General features: G+C 35.8%; 1 protein-coding gene across 3 annotated transcripts in view; it reads left to right on the top strand.

The window, feature by feature from the left end:
* The window catches only part of LOC140161028 (uncharacterized), a 125,355-nt gene that overhangs the window by 96,483 nt on the left and 10,218 nt on the right, over positions 1-18,654 (top strand). Inside the window, exon 1 of one of the 3 annotated variants that reach the window (XM_072184520.1) lies at positions 12,328-12,416. The exons of the other annotated variants lie outside the window; for them this stretch is intronic. The gene's annotated coding sequence lies outside the window, so the exon portion shown is untranslated. Of the gene's footprint in view, positions 1-12,327; positions 12,417-18,654 lie in introns of those variants that run through there. 3 annotated transcript variants of the gene reach the window in all.

Below are 18,654 nucleotides of genomic sequence, written 5' to 3'. Positions count from 1 at the left end.
CCATCCACCAAAAAGGTGCCATATAATGTGAATATATACAGTGCACAACTTATAAGTTCCCCCTAATGCTTTTTGAAATAAATCGAAAATTATTTAACTAAATGTAAAATTGTAAAAAGTTACGAGTAACCTTATTTGTTTTACAAATCTGGGCCAATTTGTAGTGTCACACATCATTGCGTTTAGCCACAATGGTTCATTATGTAAAAAAGAGGGAATTTTAAAAGTTGCACCTGAGTCCATAGGAGTCAATTGTCAAACAATACAGTATGTTAGGCCTGTCCATGTGTTTGTAATGGAAATAAAACTTAAAGTCTAGATGTTTAGTAGGGGATGTTTGGGAAACGAGCACGACATAATTTATTGAAACGCAATAACTTACCAGACATTTTTCGACGGGTTTCAGCCAGATTCACATAGACATGTCCTGACGAACAGTCGTGACATGTCGACGAGGTGCTCTCGGCTGATTTTTCACGTCTCCTGTCAACTGAAATTTTGTTCTCAATTTTGAATTGCATTAGGCGCAACTCCCATACTGACGAGCAATTTCTTTCACCGTACATTTTCTGAGCAAACCTATTGCTCTACCGCGAAGAAATTCGGGCAAACGCAGCATTATTAAAATGTGACTTTTCACATGTGATGAACTACTGGCGATGTGGTCTATTCTCACTCCCTTCCATCTTAGACATTTATCATTAAAAAGAAAAGAATAAAACACCTGCTTTGCTTTTCAAGAAGAAGAAGAAGAATACCAAAGATTAAGTTTTCTTTTACAAACACATGAATATCCCTGGCCTACTGTATTGTTTGAGAATTGAGTCCTATGGACTCAGATGCAACTTTTAACACTGTTTAAAACGGTCTCCTTTTTTTACATAATGAACCATTGTGACTGAATGCAATGACGTGTGATGCTAAAATTTGTTCCACATGTGTAAAACAAATAAGGCTACCCATATCATTTTACAGGTTTGCATTTCGTCAAATAGTTTTCGATTTATTTAAAAAAATATGTAGGGGAGATATGTGGTCTACTGAACATCTTAAAAAACCTTTATTGGAATATAAAAATATGGAAAATCTGTTCCAACTGACCGGCGGGGAACCATTGCATGCAAGGATGGATCCAAAAGGATACAACAGTGTCACACTAGCAATGGATAAAATTAAAAACAGGGAAAATATGACACAACATCCAATGGGGGAGTAACATAAGACATATAAACAAAGTTAAAAACCCGACGTTTCAAAAAGACAAAACTTTTCTTTCTCAAGGGATAAAATAAGAGACCTGCTCTCAGTATAGTGGAGACCAAAGAATTCCCAACACATTTATTTTTTACTTTCTTTTCTGTCAAGCAATAGGGACATGTAATATTGCAAAGCTTTTTACTGAGTAGAATATGCCTCTTGAATATCTTTACAAAGTGAAAACACCAATATTACATGATCCCATTTTTGGTGGACGGTCACATGTGTTTATTAACTAAAATAAAAACTAAAAACAGTTTCATCTGCAAGGTTTTTATAATATCAAAGATGTGAAACAAAGTTATTGATGACAGCTGCAGGTGTGGAAATTACTCCCGATTCCAGAAACATACAGCACTGATTTTTTTATTTTTTTAAATTTTTTTGATTAAAAAAAATTATTATCCTATTTTGCCAAATGAAACGTAGCTAAATTCTAATTCTGCTAACTGGCAATAAAAGTTAAATATTTTTGTAATTTGAAGAAAAGTGGGTCAAAAACATGCAATTTTGATGTTTTACAATTGTGGTCAGAAAATTCAAAGCCTTGAAACAAGTCAGAGTTGATTTGTGTTAATTTTGATAGTTGGTTATTAAGAGATATTATACTGCCTTATCTTCTCATGAGGCCAAAATATGTTGTGTTGCCCTCCGCGGCCGGGTGAAAATCGCGAAAATCTGGGCCCGGGTTTTTTTTTAAATAATTTTTTTTAACAAATGATTTTTTTTTGTCATACATGTACCCCAAGCCTATTCCCAGATCCATAACGTTCACTAAAAAGATTGTGCCCCAAGCCAGCACTTTAATTGGATAGTAGGACTGACTCATTGAATCCCAACAACATGGATGTTTAGGCCCTTCACAATTGATTTTGAGTTTTCTATTTCCCGCCCGCATCAAAAATTTAAAATTGCAAATATTTAATTATTTGATTTTTCTCTGTCATTTTCTCTGTTAAATGACATTTTTGTTACATTAATTTGCTACTTTCTTACTTTGATCATGAATCCTGAACAAACAAATAACACATATTATTAAAGCCTTAATGTACGATCTTTTTAAATTTTTAAATTTTTCTTTTTTTCTTCTAAAATGATAATATACAATCATTATGAAAGTTCCCAATAAAAAAAAAAAAAAAAAACATTGGGAATTTGCAAAGAAACAACATCATAATCTCCACCTCTATCACTCGAAACATCTCGCACTATTTGGATTAGGACAGCGAGTGCGGCCTCAGAGTTAGTCTCTCTCACAGCGGCCAGTTTAGTTACGCTCCCTCCACATGTGGAGGGGCGTAACTAAACTAGTTTTGTCTTGAGACTACGGTTTTGCGATCGTGGGCGACATAAAGTCATAATCTAAAAAATTATGACTTTATGTCGGACCAACAGAAAATCGTCCCGTTTTACTACAAATAGAACGAATTTGAAAGTTTGCTCATAGATTTAAGTTAGAACATATGTAAGTATTACAAATATGCCAAAAAATCGGTTTTGAAAAAAATAAAGGTAAATTCTGAAAAAAGATCGTACATTATGACTTTAATTTTCAATATATAAAATCAACCATAATTGCAATATAATCTGCAGTGCCAAAATGTACCATGCAGGATGTTCATGTTGATATTGGGCTGTGACCACTTGTTTCAAAATGAAGAAAATAATAAGTAATAAATAACTAATAATTAAGTTACCTCATGCCTATTTTAAAATCTTTAAATAGTAAACTAAGAATTAATTGTGAAGGGCCTTAATATTAATATTTACTTCAATAAAATATTCAACATTGGGTAGAAAATACAGCCAATATTAAGCATATGCCTCTCTTCACTCATGTGACTGTGAAATAGTAGGTATCAAATGGTTGAGTTGCTAAAAAAAAAAAAAAAAAAAAAAAAAAAAAACGGCCGGGTGTACTACCAGATTTTAGGCTTGGGAGGGCAACACAACAATTTTTTTTTTTGCCTGATCTATAACATTTTGTCTATTACCATGAAAGTTAAATGCATAATAGTGAAATAGACCAAATGGGCATGGACAAAATGGGATTAGACCATGTGAAAATGATACTAAATGGTTAAACTTAGAAATGCAAATGTACTTTATAAATTATAAGAATTAATTCCAACAAATTGTAATTACTTTCTAAGGCAAAAAATAGGTTTTTTGAGTGTACTCATCCAACAGGCTCCAAATCTTTTGTTGTTGTTGTTTTTTTTGTTTGTTTTTTACTGTATAAAAGAATTATTTTGTAAATTCCAGAAAGAGTTTCTGGTGTGTTTTTTTTTGTTTGTTTTTTTGACATCCCAAAAAGTTTTTAAAACAGTTTCTTCACACTTACGAGGGGCAGTCAGTATGTTTTAAGAGTGGACTAGTGACGTCATATGTTGATTGTTTTCATGGCATTTCTCAATGATTACATAAACACTGTACCTTTGTCTTTCAAACAACACATGTAAAAATTATATCATACACATGATTACGTAACAGCATTAGCATAAAATCAATATACTAGGGACACTGCCAAATCACTCAAAAAGGCGGGCCTTTTAAATTACAGCAAAGACACGTGTTTAAAATGTCCGAGAACAGAGAAAGTACAAGGAACATAAGGCTAGTTTTTTGCAGGAATAAACACTAGGTCCTCAGTTTGCATTTGGTAAAATATGAGACTTGTCATTAAACTGTGGTGGAAATGGGACGGCTGGAAACTTCAACAACTTTAGGGCTTGAATGGAAGCAAAATTATTCTGCAAAAAGGGCGTTAATGAAAAAAGCAGTTATTACAAATGACATTAATTATCTCCAAAATGAAACTGACTAAAATATAATGACTGGTCACGTGTGAGAGCTAGTACTCAGTGCGATGATAACTGGTGCAAATCAAACAATAATCTGCGCATGCGTAGGTAGGATGACCGATACAACATGGTGGAAATGCACGAAAATGGCAAAAGTCCATGTAAATAGGGCCTAAAATATTACAAAATGCTATGAAAATTTTAATTTAAATATTTATATGAATTTTTATGGATGATCTCAACCTGAAATGAACAGAAAAGTTTTAAAAATAAATTTCTTATTAAAAGCGATGGCCTCTCTCTCTGTACCACTACTTTTTGTATAAATGTAACAATGGTAGAATAACAGTTATATTTTAATCACGGACTCAAACATTTTCTAGGGAGACTCCGTTTTAATTTTTGGAGATTAGTCAACAGAACTGGCCAAAAAAATTAAATTTCCACGTTTGCTATTTTTGGCAATATCAAGATTTGTATAGAAAGAAAAACCTTGTTTTTGTCAAAAATAAGACATATTTGACCATGCATTTTAAACAAACTAAAATATTTACAGCCCAACAAACATGGTTTAATGAACTGGTAGTTTGTGTTCTATTACTGTTCCAAAAGGCAGCATTCTCCATTCTTTAATTTCCGAGAAAATATAAAAAATACAACAATACCTCATTTCAGCCTCTTATTTCCCTTAACAAAAACGTCTCAATTTCACCAGTGACTCTAGATCATTGATTTTATGCTAATGCTGTTACGTAATCATATGTGTGATATATTTTTTGCCTGTGTTGTTTGAAAGACAAAGGTACAGTGTTTATGTAATCATTGAGAAATGCCGTGAAAACAATCCACATATGACGATACGAGTCCACTCTTAAAACATACTGACTGCCCCTCGTATAAACTTCCAAAAACATGAATGAAGTGGTATACATTAGAGAAATCCCAATTCAACCGACTCTAACCCTTGGAAGGGCTCTATATATGGACAATCAAATAATTTTTTTCTGGCCTTATATGTATAAGTTATATTAATAAATTGCAACAAATAGCAATTTACCATATAGATTAGGGCCAAATTCCAATAGATGATGACTAGAGAATCATATACTTTGCAGTGGCGTAGATTTCTTTTTGACATTGGATGAGGTTTGAAAAAAAATTCTCGAAGTATACTGAATCTAGCCCCTTTTGTTGTTTATGGAACAAATGCGCACGAAAAATGTTTGCGCTTTGGTGGCTAAAATTGTCAAGTATGAGGTTAATTTGGTCAGAAACCCACATACAGCCTTCAACAATGGGGGATGATTGTATGGACCATCCCCCCTGTCAAAATATTGGGGGGGATAAATCCCCCTTCCCCCGGGATCTACGCCTATGATACTTTGTACAGGAGTAAATATAAAATGCGATATCTTCCATTTTCTCAGTTTGAGATATTGACAGATATAACTGGATAAAATGAAAAAAAAAAGAAATGTGTGACTACATGTTATCACAATAGTTATAAAATAAAGGCATTTGAATTCTTCATATTGGAAGTTTTCATTAAAGTTTTTCACTGGTACAATTACCGAACTGGGTACAGTACAACTTTCTGGACTTGAGTCCAGTCTTTGTTTACTGAGTTAGGGTTATGGTTGGGGTAGGGCAGTCTTGTAATGAGACTAGTAGATTTGCATCCTTTTCCGTAATTGCTCCATTTTTCCTTGTTTATATTTTTGTATGCAAGCATGTAACTATTTTTTATGATGGAACTACATATTATTATTTAGTTTTAGATAAAAGGTTGTGGACCAATTTTTCATGTATGGTATTTTCTAGATGTATCTTAAAGGGGTATTTTGTGTTCTAGCATATGGTTCAATAGATAATTAGATATATATGTACATGTACCATATTCGTTCCATTAACCACCCAGGGCGCCGACAGTATACGTAAAAAATGCACAAAATATTCATCCATTATGATCAGTATGTCATATGTATCAAACCATGTTTAAGGTGCTTGTTGTACAGTCACTGGGTACGGTATCCATAAAAAAAGCTAATATAGTCCATATACCTTCCTCGAGTCGATCAGTAAATTAAAACCAAATTTTAAGATTTTCTCAAAAACTGTTAATTTTTATAGGAATCTGTTATGATAGTTGGATTCCTTGCATCGTTTCCTTTCTAAAAATATATACTTATATACTTATTATTACATTTAGTGATACAATAAAAAACAATATCTAAATTACTGACTCGAGGAAGGTATGCAGACTATAGTTCTATAATTTCAGTTGATTCGGACAATGAATTTGAAAGATATACATTACATTTATTATATTATTTACATCTTTTTTTTGGTGCTTCATATTTTCTTTGCAGCTTGTAACTAATTGCATTTTTGTATTACATTGTATGTATCTTTATGTTCTGTGCTTCGCAATAGTGTCCTTATACACTAAGCCAAAAAAGAAACTTATAATTTTTCACAAGTTCATAACTTAAATCCTGTCCGTCAAAATGAACCAAAATTACACACAGGAATTCTTCAATACTCTACTCTAAACACTGGTCAGTAGCCAAACAGTTGTAGTACAACTGAGTAACTGACACAACAGCAAAATGCTCTGACATGGAACAGCTTCCTGGACCACATTCAGAGCCCAATAATGGCACCCAACACAAGAAATCTGTGAGTAAGTGGAATAATGTGGAACAAGACCTGTTTCTTGAAGAAAGTGTGTGAAAAGCAGAAGCATCACGGTTCCACACTCTTCCACTTTTTGGAAATTATCACCTGTGTAAGGATCTTGTACGCATTCTCACAGATTTCCTTTGCTGGGTGCCAATTATTCGCCTGTGAATGTGGTCCAGGAAGCTGTTCTGTGTCAGTGCATTTTGCTGTTGTGTCAGCTGGACAACTGTTTGGTTACTGACCAGTGATTAAGAGTACTGTAATAATCCTGTGTGTAATTTTGGTTCATTTTTATGATCAGGATTTTAAGATATGTATGACCTTGTGAAAAAATAAGTTTCTTTTTGAGCAAATTTTTTTTTGTGCTTCATATTGTATTTTCATTTATATTGCTTCTTGTAACTGATTGTATTGTGTATCTTTATGTTCTATGCTTCGGAATAGTATGTGTCATTATACAGTGGCGTACCGTGGCCGCCCCACCCCCGGGGGGCTGAAGAAGAAACTATTTTGCCCCCTTCCTTAACAGCCCGAAAAGGTTGACCTAATTTTTTTCACGGTCGTTTGAAAAGTGAAGAGCAAAAAAAAAAAAAAACAAGGATTTTAAGAGCTAGCGTCCCAAAAGCAACCTTTTTCAAAAATTTTTATGCTTTTTCAATTTTTGGCGCCCTTTTTTCTTTGATAAAAAGTATTGCCGCCCCTTCTTCTTCCGCCACCCCTTCATTTTTGCTGCCCCCTACTTTGACCCCGGGGGGCTGGCGCCCCCAAAGCCCCCCCCCAAAATACGCGCATGTTATAGATTGATGGCATGTTATAAATCATGATGTCATCATTATTTAATCAGTACTTAATGTTTGGGTTATACACCACCATCACCTTTGGGTTCATATAATTTGATCTTGATGGTGTGAAATTTGTGTGGCTGGCTGGGGTACTAAAGTAAAAATCTAAAAGTACAAGACACATCACTACCAATTTGTCAAGAAATTTGATCCCAGGCAATATACAAAATAGTTTTTGCAACTTGTCACCAAATTTCGAAAAAACAGATGGCCATGAAAGAGGTCAATTGATACCAAAAGCTGAAAAAGCAACTCTTGTTTGCAGTACATCTCTGTATGGTCATTTGTATTTAGCACCGGTGTGTCCAGGATCTTTTCCTGCGGGGGACTCAGAGGGGCCTTCAGAGTTATGTGGGGGCTTAATGGCTAAAATCGCCAAAAAACAGCTGATTTTACATGATTTTTGTCTCGCCTGATAAGGCAGGAGACTATATAATCACTTTTCGTATGTGTGTATGTATGTGTGGGGGGTGCGTGTGTGTGTGTATGTGACAAATTTGGTTAAAGTTTTGGTTAAAGTTTGCCTTCCGCCTATTTTCTCGGAGACTAGGAGTCGCACATTCCTCAAACTTGGTGGGTGGGTGCACCTTGACCCGAGACAGAACCAGTTTGTATTGGTTAGTGGTTCAAGGTCACTGAGGTCATCCAGGGGTCATCTTAGGTCAAATTAGTAAAAACTGTCGTATGGGTATGAAACCTGGTGGATACAGTCAACATTTAAAGCCAAATTTTTGGAAGGTCATTTCGAGGTCACCAGAGGTCATCTGAGGTCAAATTAGTAAAACTGTCGTATGGGCATGAAACTTGGTGGGTACAGTCAACATTTAAAGCCAAATTTTGGAAGGTCATTTCGAGGTCACCAGAGGTCATCTGAGGTCAAATTAGTAAAAACTGTCGTATGGGCATGACACTTGGTGGGTACAGTCAACATTTAAAGCCAAATTTTTGGAGGGTCATTTCGAGGTCACCAGAGGTCATCTGAGGTCAAATTAGTCAAAACTGTTGTATGGGCATGAAACTTGGTGGGTACAGTCAACATTTAAAGCCAAATTTTTGGAAGGTCATTTCGAGGTCACCAGAGGTCAAATTAGTAATAACTGTTGTATGGGCATGAAACTTGGTGTGTACAGTCAACAATTAAAGCCAAATTTTTGGAAGATCATTTCGGGGTCACCAGGGGTCATCTGAGGTCAAATTAGTAATAACTGTCGTATGGGCATGAAACTTGGTGGGTACAGTCAACATTTAAAGCCAAATTTTGGAAGATCATTTCGGGGTCACCAGGGATCATCCGAGGTCAAATTAGTAAAAACTGTCGTATGGGCATGAAACTTGGTGGGTACAGTCAACATTTCAGGCCACATTTTTGGAAGATCATTTCGGGGTCACCAGGGGTCATCTGAGGTCAAATTAGTAAAAACTGTCGTATGGGCATGAAACTTGGTGGGTACAGTCAACATTTAAAGCCAAATTTTTGGGAGATCATTTCGGGATCGACATGGGGTCATCTGAGGTCAAATTAGTAAAAACTGTCGTATTGGCATGAAACTTTGTGGGTACAGGCAACATTTAGAGCCAAATTTTTGGAAGGTCATTTCGGGTTCACCATGGGTTGTTGCAGGTTCATTTACTTCTATCAAAAGTAATCGTGAAAGCAGACGGTTGCGAAATTCATTTACTTCTACTGAAAGTACCGTAACCACCCGGGTATAAGCCCACCTTCGGTTATAAGCCCACCCCCTATTTTTCAAAACATTCTGGGAACAAGGGTGCACTCAGGTATAAGCCCAGTACTAAATTTTGGCCAAGTTTTTAAATCAAATCAATGCTTTGCTCTCATATTTAAGAACAAATATAAAAAATATCACTTGGTAATTAACATTCCACACTTATAATTTTAAGAAATTGACATAGAAGATAGAAATTACTGGTACATTGGGCATACATACAAATGGGGGTGATTGTTCTTATTTTTTTAATTCAAGCACTAGCCCTTCCCGGTCATAAGCCCACCCCATTTTTGAAGTGAAATCTGCCACCTAGGGGGTGGGCTTATACCCGAGTGGTTACGGTAATCGCGAAAGCAGGCGGTTGCAAAAGCAGGCGAGACTCGTGGTTCGAGAACCGCCTTGTTAAAAAGCCCCGGACACGCCACTGTTTACTACCCCCTCCCCCGGCCCGGGTCCGGGGGGGGGGCACTTCAATATGAAATGGATATAGGTGTAGGACTGGCACTTTCGCACTAAGGGGCATTCGGAGAGAGGAAAATGTAAAAAATATGGGGTCATTGGGTGAGAGCATGATTTTTGGCATTGGGTGAGAGCAAAATATGAAAAATATTGGGTCATTGGGTGAGAACATGACCTTTTTTTTTAATGGAATCTTTGAGAGCCGAAACAGCGCCACAGAAACTCGAAAATCGAGTATCTAGTTCTAAATGGCTTCAAATTTCTTTGTTTTTTCAAAATAAGTAACAAAATAAGTGATAAATGAAAGTTGCTGTTCAAATTGGGGTCTTGTAAGGGTCTTTGGGTGACAGGTCAAATGGAAAAATAGGGGGTCTTCGAGTGACAGCATGTGTTCATAAAAAATATGGGGTCTTTGGGTGACAGCGATGCTGAAAAAGGGGTCTTAACAGCCCTACATACGCGTCACCTCCAAAGTTGGAGTGCCCCGCCCGGTCACCCCAGGTAGCTGGTCAGTGACCAGTAGTTACTCTCTTTCATGAAATTGATATTATCCAGAACTCAGCTCAGTAAAATTGCTCTACATGTATGCTCAGTGAATTTCTTTTTGATATGTACCGTACATATTGTAGAATTCATTTATTTTTAATTCCAGATTGTAGTAAAATCTGGCAATTGATGAATTGTGTATATTGTGTTGTCTGACTTAGAAGTCTCTAGAGAATATTATGTATTTTTTCATGAAAAAATATTTTTCCTATAAATGTTTGTATTTGCCAAGTAGATGAACTGATAGAATCACTTAGTTTTGAGATAAAAAGTGGGCGTTCTGAATTTTTATATTGTCACTGTTGTGGCAAAACCATTATACATTTTTAACACCTAGTAGCTATTGGAGTTTCGAGGTATTGCACAGCAACAATATGGCCTGTGTTCTACCATAGACAGTAGCTCTACTGTCTGGTTCTACCTTACATGAATTAGTCCTCTTTGATTTAAATTGCTCTGTGGTAAATGGATATTTATAGATAGAAGCAAACACTTGTAAAGTCCAACCTCATGGTCATTATGAGACCAATCTGTGACCGGATATGTAAAAAAATCAAGATAAATGAATCATTGTATGTCATTGCACATTTGAATGCATAAAGTGTTGAAATTTGTCAAGCAAGAAATTGCTTCATACACGATGACACTGAAAAGATGATATCAGTACTGATGCATGTAGGAAAGGGGTCTGATCTAAAACCTTTCAAATTTTGGTTCTCAGGTTTTTGCCGCAGGTGAAAAAAAAAACACTCGGTTTTAAGGGACCGTTCACAAACACTTGTTAGGGGGGCCTGATGCAAGAAGGGTCCCTGAAAATTTTTGATCCTCCTAAGGGAGGCCCTGAAAAAAATGACCACAAATTTTCCTGGGAAAATTGATTTTATATGCTTTTCTATGGGGTTGACCCATAATTTTCATGTCAAAAAGGGGGGCCCTGAAATTTGTTGAGGTCTGTAAAGGTGGGGGATGCCGAAAATTTTTCGCACTGAAATGTTTTTGCATCAGGCCCCCCTAACAAGTGTTTGTGAACGGTCCCAACCGATTGGCAAAAACAGTTTTCGCCGGCAAAAACTAAAAAAGGGATTTATAGTTCAGTTTTTTATCTCAAAACAAATCATTAAGTTACAAAAATAATTTCCTGAGTGTCAGAAGGCCAGATTTTGTAATTATATGATATTGTAAGAAATCTGGTTTATGAAGTCAGTTGTCACCAGTTGTGTCAAGATAAGGTCAAAGATCATTTAAGGCATATTTTAGGTCAGTCATGTACTTTCATGTCTATTCCATTTCCAGGTACATATACCTATTTATGTTGTGACCATCGACATTAATATTGAGGGAATTGCTATATATTTTCTGAATATATAATTATTTGATTTATGTAATCATGGCTTTTGTATTTTAATACCTTACTGATGAAGTACTCAGTATTCATTTAATAAAAATGCATTAATAGAATAATTGTGTTTGTCATGGTTTGATATACTAGTGTCATATCTTTTGTCATTTATACACATTTTCTATCCCTGCCAGGGGGCACTCAAGTTTCACAGTGTACACATAAATGACCAGAGATTTCAAAACATACCCAAAACAAAATTTGCCATTTTGAGCAAAAAAACACTCCAACTACAAAATATTTATGTATCAATTCTTGTTTTCTTTGATTGTTCTTGCAGATTGGCACAGAATGAATCGCATATCGTAGCCAATGTATGGATTACAAGCTAGCATACTCAGACTTATAAACAAGTGCATTGAACTTATGGCTATTTGGATTTTGTTTGCCGACCTGGTTTTGGAAGTGCATTTGCACACCTTTATATTTAACAAGTTTTTGTGAATCTACATCGAAATCAAAATGTCTGAAATTGAGGAACAAAATGAATCTGTAATTTTCCAAATTGCAAGTGAAGAAATTGAAAGACATCAAAACAGTGATGAAACAATACAAGAAAACAAGAAACAAGTTGGAGAACAAGAAAACAAGAAATCTATTAAGTTGGAAAGAAACATTGATGATGAACAAATGCCTCAAAGTAAAGGACAGCAAAGTGATAAAGATGAAGAAAACCAACAGAAAGGTGACACTGAAGGTGAGTTGAATGAAGGTGATAAACAGCATGGCAAGAAATTCAAAGGAAAGTTGGAAAGAAACATTGAAGATGAACAAATGACCGAAAGTAAAGGACAGCAAAATGATAAAGATCAACAGAGGCAGCAGAAAGGTGATTCTGATTCTGTTGCTGAAGGTGAGAAGAACGAAGATGAAACGTTAGGGAGAAAGAAAGGTGGCGATCAAGTGACTAAAGGACAACAACTTCAACAAAATGAAAATAAGAATGAGCAAAACCAACTGAAAGATGATTTCAAAGACACAAGTCAATATCAAATTAAAATGGGACAGATATATTTTGGTGGTCAGGTGATAGGGCAAATATATTATGGTGATGAAGAGGAAGAATCTTTGTCTTTTGTTTCTGAAAGTGAAGAAAACAAACAATTGCAAGAGAAAGAAAGACAAAAGAAAGAAAGTAAAGACAGACAAAGTAAAGTCAAACAACCCAGAAAATCTGATGATAGAAACCAGCATCAAATTGTTTATGGCAGTCATGATGAGGATAATTATTGTTTTTCACCTGAATCTGAAGGTGATGTGACAGAGGGTTACGATCTTTCGTCGGATTCCGATTCTGGAGGTGAGAAGAAACAAGTTGAAGAACATCAAGGCATGAAATCCAAAGGGAAAATGGAAAGAGACAAAGAACAAATAACTCAAATTAAAGGACAGCAAAATGATGAAGATCGGCAAAAAAACGATGTCAATCGAACCAGAAAATCTAAAAGTAAACGGGAACGACAATTTGATGGTGAAAAAAGTCAACAGAAAGATTGTGTGTATTCTGATTCTAAAGGAGAAGTAGTAGAAATGAAAAATGAAAGGAAAAAGAAACAAAAGAAAGAAATTACAGAAAAACAAACTGACTCTGAAGGTGAGACAACCAAGAGTTATTATTTTTCACCAGATTCAGATTCTGAAGCACAAAAGAAAAAGACGAAAAAGAAAGAAATCAAAGGAAAAAAGGTCAAACAAACTGGTCGCAAATCTATGAGAAGCCGGAAACAAATATTTTATGACAATCAAGAAGAAGAAAGTCAAGAGGGAGATTCGTTTGCACCTGATTCCGATTCAGATACTGAATGTGAAGAAGGTCAAGAAATACTAGAGAAAAAAATTAAAAAGCGAGCAACCCGAAGTGTTAAAAAAGTCAAAGAAAAGAAAGAAAAAGAACCGCCTAAGTATGTAAGTGTTATAGACATAAAACCATCTGTAATAAGATGTGCTGAAAGTCAAGAGCAATTGCCAGAAAAACAAAGTGAAGGAATTAAAGGCAAACGGAAAAGACATCGCATAAGGACAAAAAAGTACATCTATGGTAAAGTTACTTGCGAAATATGCGGGAAATCTTTTGAACATTTTTATTTCAAAAATCATATGAACCTGCACACAGATAAATTGAAACATATCTGCGAGATCTGTGGGAAAAGCTATGCAGTTTTGGGAAGTTTGAAATCACACAAGAGGATACGTCACAGTGTGCGAGAATCGTATCCATGTTCGGTGTGCGGGAAGCAGTACGCAACTAGTCGCTACATGCGATACCATGAAGTCACTGCTCATAAGGATGTGTTTCGGATGCAGATCTAAACGGACTGCAATGTAATCATCCTCATAAAAAGCGTTATTGCTCATACGAAGGCTGCCGTCGAATATTCTACTCTATACAAGACCTTGATGCACACGAGGCTAGCCAACATAGGGGTGAACCCGTCCCAAGCTTAACATGCAAGACATGTGGGAAACAATTTTCTAGTAATACCAACATGAAACGACATATGATTACCCACAAAGCGAACCCACGACCATACATGTGCAGGTATTGCTCAGCAACATTTACGCAAAGCAGCTCACGACAAGCTCATGAAAGGAAACATACCGGGGAAAGACCTTACGGATGTAATTTTTGCGACAAGAAATTTACGCAGAAAAGTAATCAAAAGACGCATGAAAAAAGTTGTAAGTCCAGATCGGAGATGCCTGTACCATTGAATTTGGCAAAGCAATTTTTCAAATGAGCAAATCACTGAACAGGCTTATAAAAGATTTGGACTCCAATCATCTGAATTTTTCATATTGAGGGTATACGAGGTATTGTTGGTTGTAGGCAGCCATTCATTATCTGAATCAATATATTATTGAAAAATAACACTTTGGACTTGGAGTTTTACAAAAGTTCATTCTACAAATCATATACTTTGAAAACTTGCTTAATTTATTGTTGTTAATGAGTTATGTACGTTTTACAAAAGTGTTGTTGTTTCAGCCCTCTTTACAACAACTCAAGAACCACAGGACCCACAAAAGTATATCTGTGATATTTGAATTCTTCTACCCAAGTTCACTACCATTCGCAAGATGCTGTGAACTACTGCTTCGACCAACAATACATCGTATACCCTTAAAAGTTTTTATTCTGATTCAAATATTTTTCATTTATATTTTGTATACAAATATTTTTATAGACAAAAAGTTGAAAATACATGTACATGTTATCATTTTAGTTTTAGATAAAAGGCATCTGAATTCATAGAAGTTTTCAAGAAAATATTTTTCTTTGTTCACATTATTTTATTGCAATTAGTAGTTGTACTGGTGGATGGAAATACATGTTATCATTATTTTAATTTCAGATAAAAGGGGGAGATCAATTTAATTTTTTATATATTGTATTTTCTACGTGTATCTTAAAGGGGTATTTTGTGATTCTTCCAGCCTCTTTAATGGCTCTATATAGTTTCCATAATTTCAGTTGATTTGTTGATTTGTACTTTGAATTTGAGAGATATATGTATTACATTTATTATAGTGTCACATGGGCTATTGTGTTGTAATTGATTGTTGTCAATAGCCTGAAAATATAAATTATATGATATCTTTGTCAAACAACTGAATCTGCAAAGATGGCCACCACGGTGGCACACAATCATGATGTCCTAATTAAGTTTCTGATGGTATAAAAAATTACAAATCTCAATTTTTGGAGTAAGGGGGTCAGGCTGTGGATCACAAAGTATACCCCTTCAATACATGATAAATGTTTAAATTTGCGCCATCATTTTGATTCATTTTAGAGACTCTGATGATCCTAGTTTTGAGTTGATTTGCTCCTGATATTGAAGCAAAAACAACATTGTACATATATGTATGTCAGTTTTTATCACAATGGACCATATGTATATTTAAAACATCTTTTTAAAAAAACTTTGGTGCTTCATATCTTCTTTTCATGCTAAGTATTTTATTGATTCTTGTAGCTAATTTTATGTTATGTATCTTTATGTTCTGTATTAGTAATACCTATATAGTATAATTTGGTTTACCACAAGTTCGGTAGTGTTGTCAATCCTTTTTTCGCGATTGCGCCGCAGGCGTGCCGAAAAACCGCTTCTGTATGTGTGTGTGTACACTCAGCATGTTTAACTTTACACGTACAATTCGATACTGCGGCGAGCAAAATACGCACATACGTCACTACCAAACTTAAGGGGGTACTACACCCCTATCAAATTTTGTGCGTATTTTTGCATTTTTCTCAAAAATTATAGCGCATTGGGAACAAATAAGATATGTATATTATAGGGGCAAGGACTACAACTACTGCACTGGAAATTTTATTTCTACACAGACAACAGTTGTGGAGTTGCAGTCAAAAATTAGGGAAAACCAATATTTGATCAATAAATCAATAACTGCTTGCTTTGAGTTGCTGAATTTTCAGTACAGTAGTTGTACATGTAGTCCTTCCCCCTTGTGATGAATGGAATAGCGTGGCCATTAACACACAAGTACACTTATTGATGTTTATATCTCTAAGCATAACTGTTTTATTTCAGCATATAAGCTTTTCACATTTCGATGGCGTATTTAAAATCTTCTTCGAACACCTCAGTTAGGTGTTCTCTGAGTCAAGTTGTAGATTAGACTAAAGATGGAGAGGAAGTCTCTCCATATACATACAATTATTGAAGGAATCATAATTAAGCTCATCCAATAGGAAGCTTCTTAACAGTGATTGATACTAAACTTTCCTGACCAATCACAAACTTCCAAGTAGGTTTAGATATTAACTTTTAACCAATCACATGACTGGTGTGATTCAGATCACCAACAAAGTGGGTGGTGTCCCTTGAGATGGTCCGAATCTAGGAAAAGGGGTGGTTTGGCCTATAAGAAGATAACTTAATAATATTCTGACATGTTATTTCCTTGGCCAGAACCACATCAATGATTATTTGGTCAGATTAGTCAGGAATCAGGATTGAAATGACCATTGCTTTTGAACATACCATCTGTCGTGGCGGACATGGTCATTTTAGGAATGTATCTCCTCACTTTAATGTGTGAGAAGTTCCACTTTCTCACCCCTGAATTTTAACTCTGTACAAGGGTTTTGACTTTCTCTTTGAATCCTTTTATCTTAATACTAATTATGGCGTGTCCGTCCTCTGTCCGCTGGCTATCGCGCAAGGCACGTGGCTTCGCTAACGCGTGCTTTCGCGGTGCGATAACGCGAAGCGCAGCGGTGCGTATCGCGGTCTTGCTGCTGTGCGCTATCGCGTAGTGCTGCGGAGTACCGACGGGCGAAAAGCGAGCATCGGAAAGCATTACAGTGACTAACAGGTGCATCTCATCGGACCAATAGGCCTATTTTAAAGACATGATTAACATACCCGCTTATGCTCACATTTCTCCCGATTTAATTGACGGCCTACATCCAGACACTACTAAAATTTCGGGGTATTTTTGGGTCCTCCGATGTGGTTGCAGGACAGGGTTTGGAAGAGGCGAACGATGGGTTTTCAGATTATAGGATCCGAAGTAAGCGTCACAGCAAAAAAACAGAGTTGATAGTTGTGTCTTAATCATTGAGAGACATATATCGTATAGGTCAGGACAAGTATTATAGGTAACAGGCGTTGGGTAATTAGAGATAGGCCTATCACGAGAACCGCCCAACCCTAGAACCGCGAAATCTAGTATTATATATTTAAAATTGAAACAAAAATCTACTTTAAACATGAATACATTATAAAGAGTTAACAAAATATAAGTAACATATATAGTTATTTGCCTCAAATAGGGATCATACTATGTCACATGCCCCCTTCTCTAAGTATGGAACTGTGTTTCCATGAGTAGGTTTGTTCTGGGCAGATTAAAATATTAACAAAAGTCAATGTTTGACATAGAGTTTACTTTTAGGCGAATATCATAATTCTCAAGGCATAACATTTTCAGAACATGCAAAGTTGTGTTCAGTACAATGTAGAAAGTTCTGCTCTCTCTCTCTCTCTGAATGCAGCCAGTTGCATCTTCGGTGTCCATAGGAACCATAGTAAAAGTAAAATGCAATTCAGTTTGTTGACATTGTTGAAGGTGATCCCTGTGTGGAGTTCCAACAGTTTATAGAGTTCTTCCAGTCCTCTTTCCCAAGAAATAGCTGCTTAATTCATTGGTTGCTATGGTAACTATTAAGACAAGTAGTATACCCTTGTAAAATGTAGGTCATTCAGAGGTAAAGTTGTACAACTTCTGTGTACAATTCAAGGAAATCCTTTACTGGTTACAGTCATGGTGTCTTGTTACAAAGACATAAAATATTTCTGGAAATGTCCAAATTAAGTTATGTTGCCATAGAGATCTGCATGGTCAGAATGACCTTTGATCTTGGTTTAGCTACAGTTTGTTGCAATACAAGCTGGATCTCCGATATGTGTACTAGCATTTTACACATAAACTGGGTCATTATACATGTATTATAAAGCAGTTATATACATGTACAAGCAATTCAAAGTTACTGGAACCATTTTTTTGTCATCATCAGCATGTCGCCGCCATGTAGGATATATAATATGGAATATAATACAATGTAGTCAAAGTTCATATTGTTCTCGGGAGCAAAATCTGGCAGAGATGTTTTAGAAGCAGGATAAATATAGTTCAGGTAAAATAACAAAGAGCATAATATAGTTGTTATATACATGTATTTGGTTGGGTTCATGAAGAAACACACTTGAAGTCATGTTGTACAATCTACTATATGTTTTATTCTACTAAGCTACAAGCATTGCATTCAGCTAGAAAGTCAGGTTCAGAGTGAGAGATGACACCTAAGCAGCTTTGCCTCTATACTGTATTTGTGCCTAGCTAGCATAAAGTTCATAACTAGGACTAGGTCAATGTCCGAACTAGGTCAAGTTCTCTGTCAGGCT

Source organism: Amphiura filiformis, chromosome 1, assembly GCF_039555335.1.
Source record: "Amphiura filiformis chromosome 1, Afil_fr2py, whole genome shotgun sequence".
In the NCBI taxonomy this organism is placed as follows: Eukaryota; Metazoa; Echinodermata; class Ophiuroidea; order Amphilepidida; family Amphiuridae; genus Amphiura; species Amphiura filiformis.
The sequence above is the reverse complement of the archived record's forward strand: the minus strand, read 5'-3'. Positions and strand labels throughout refer to the sequence as shown.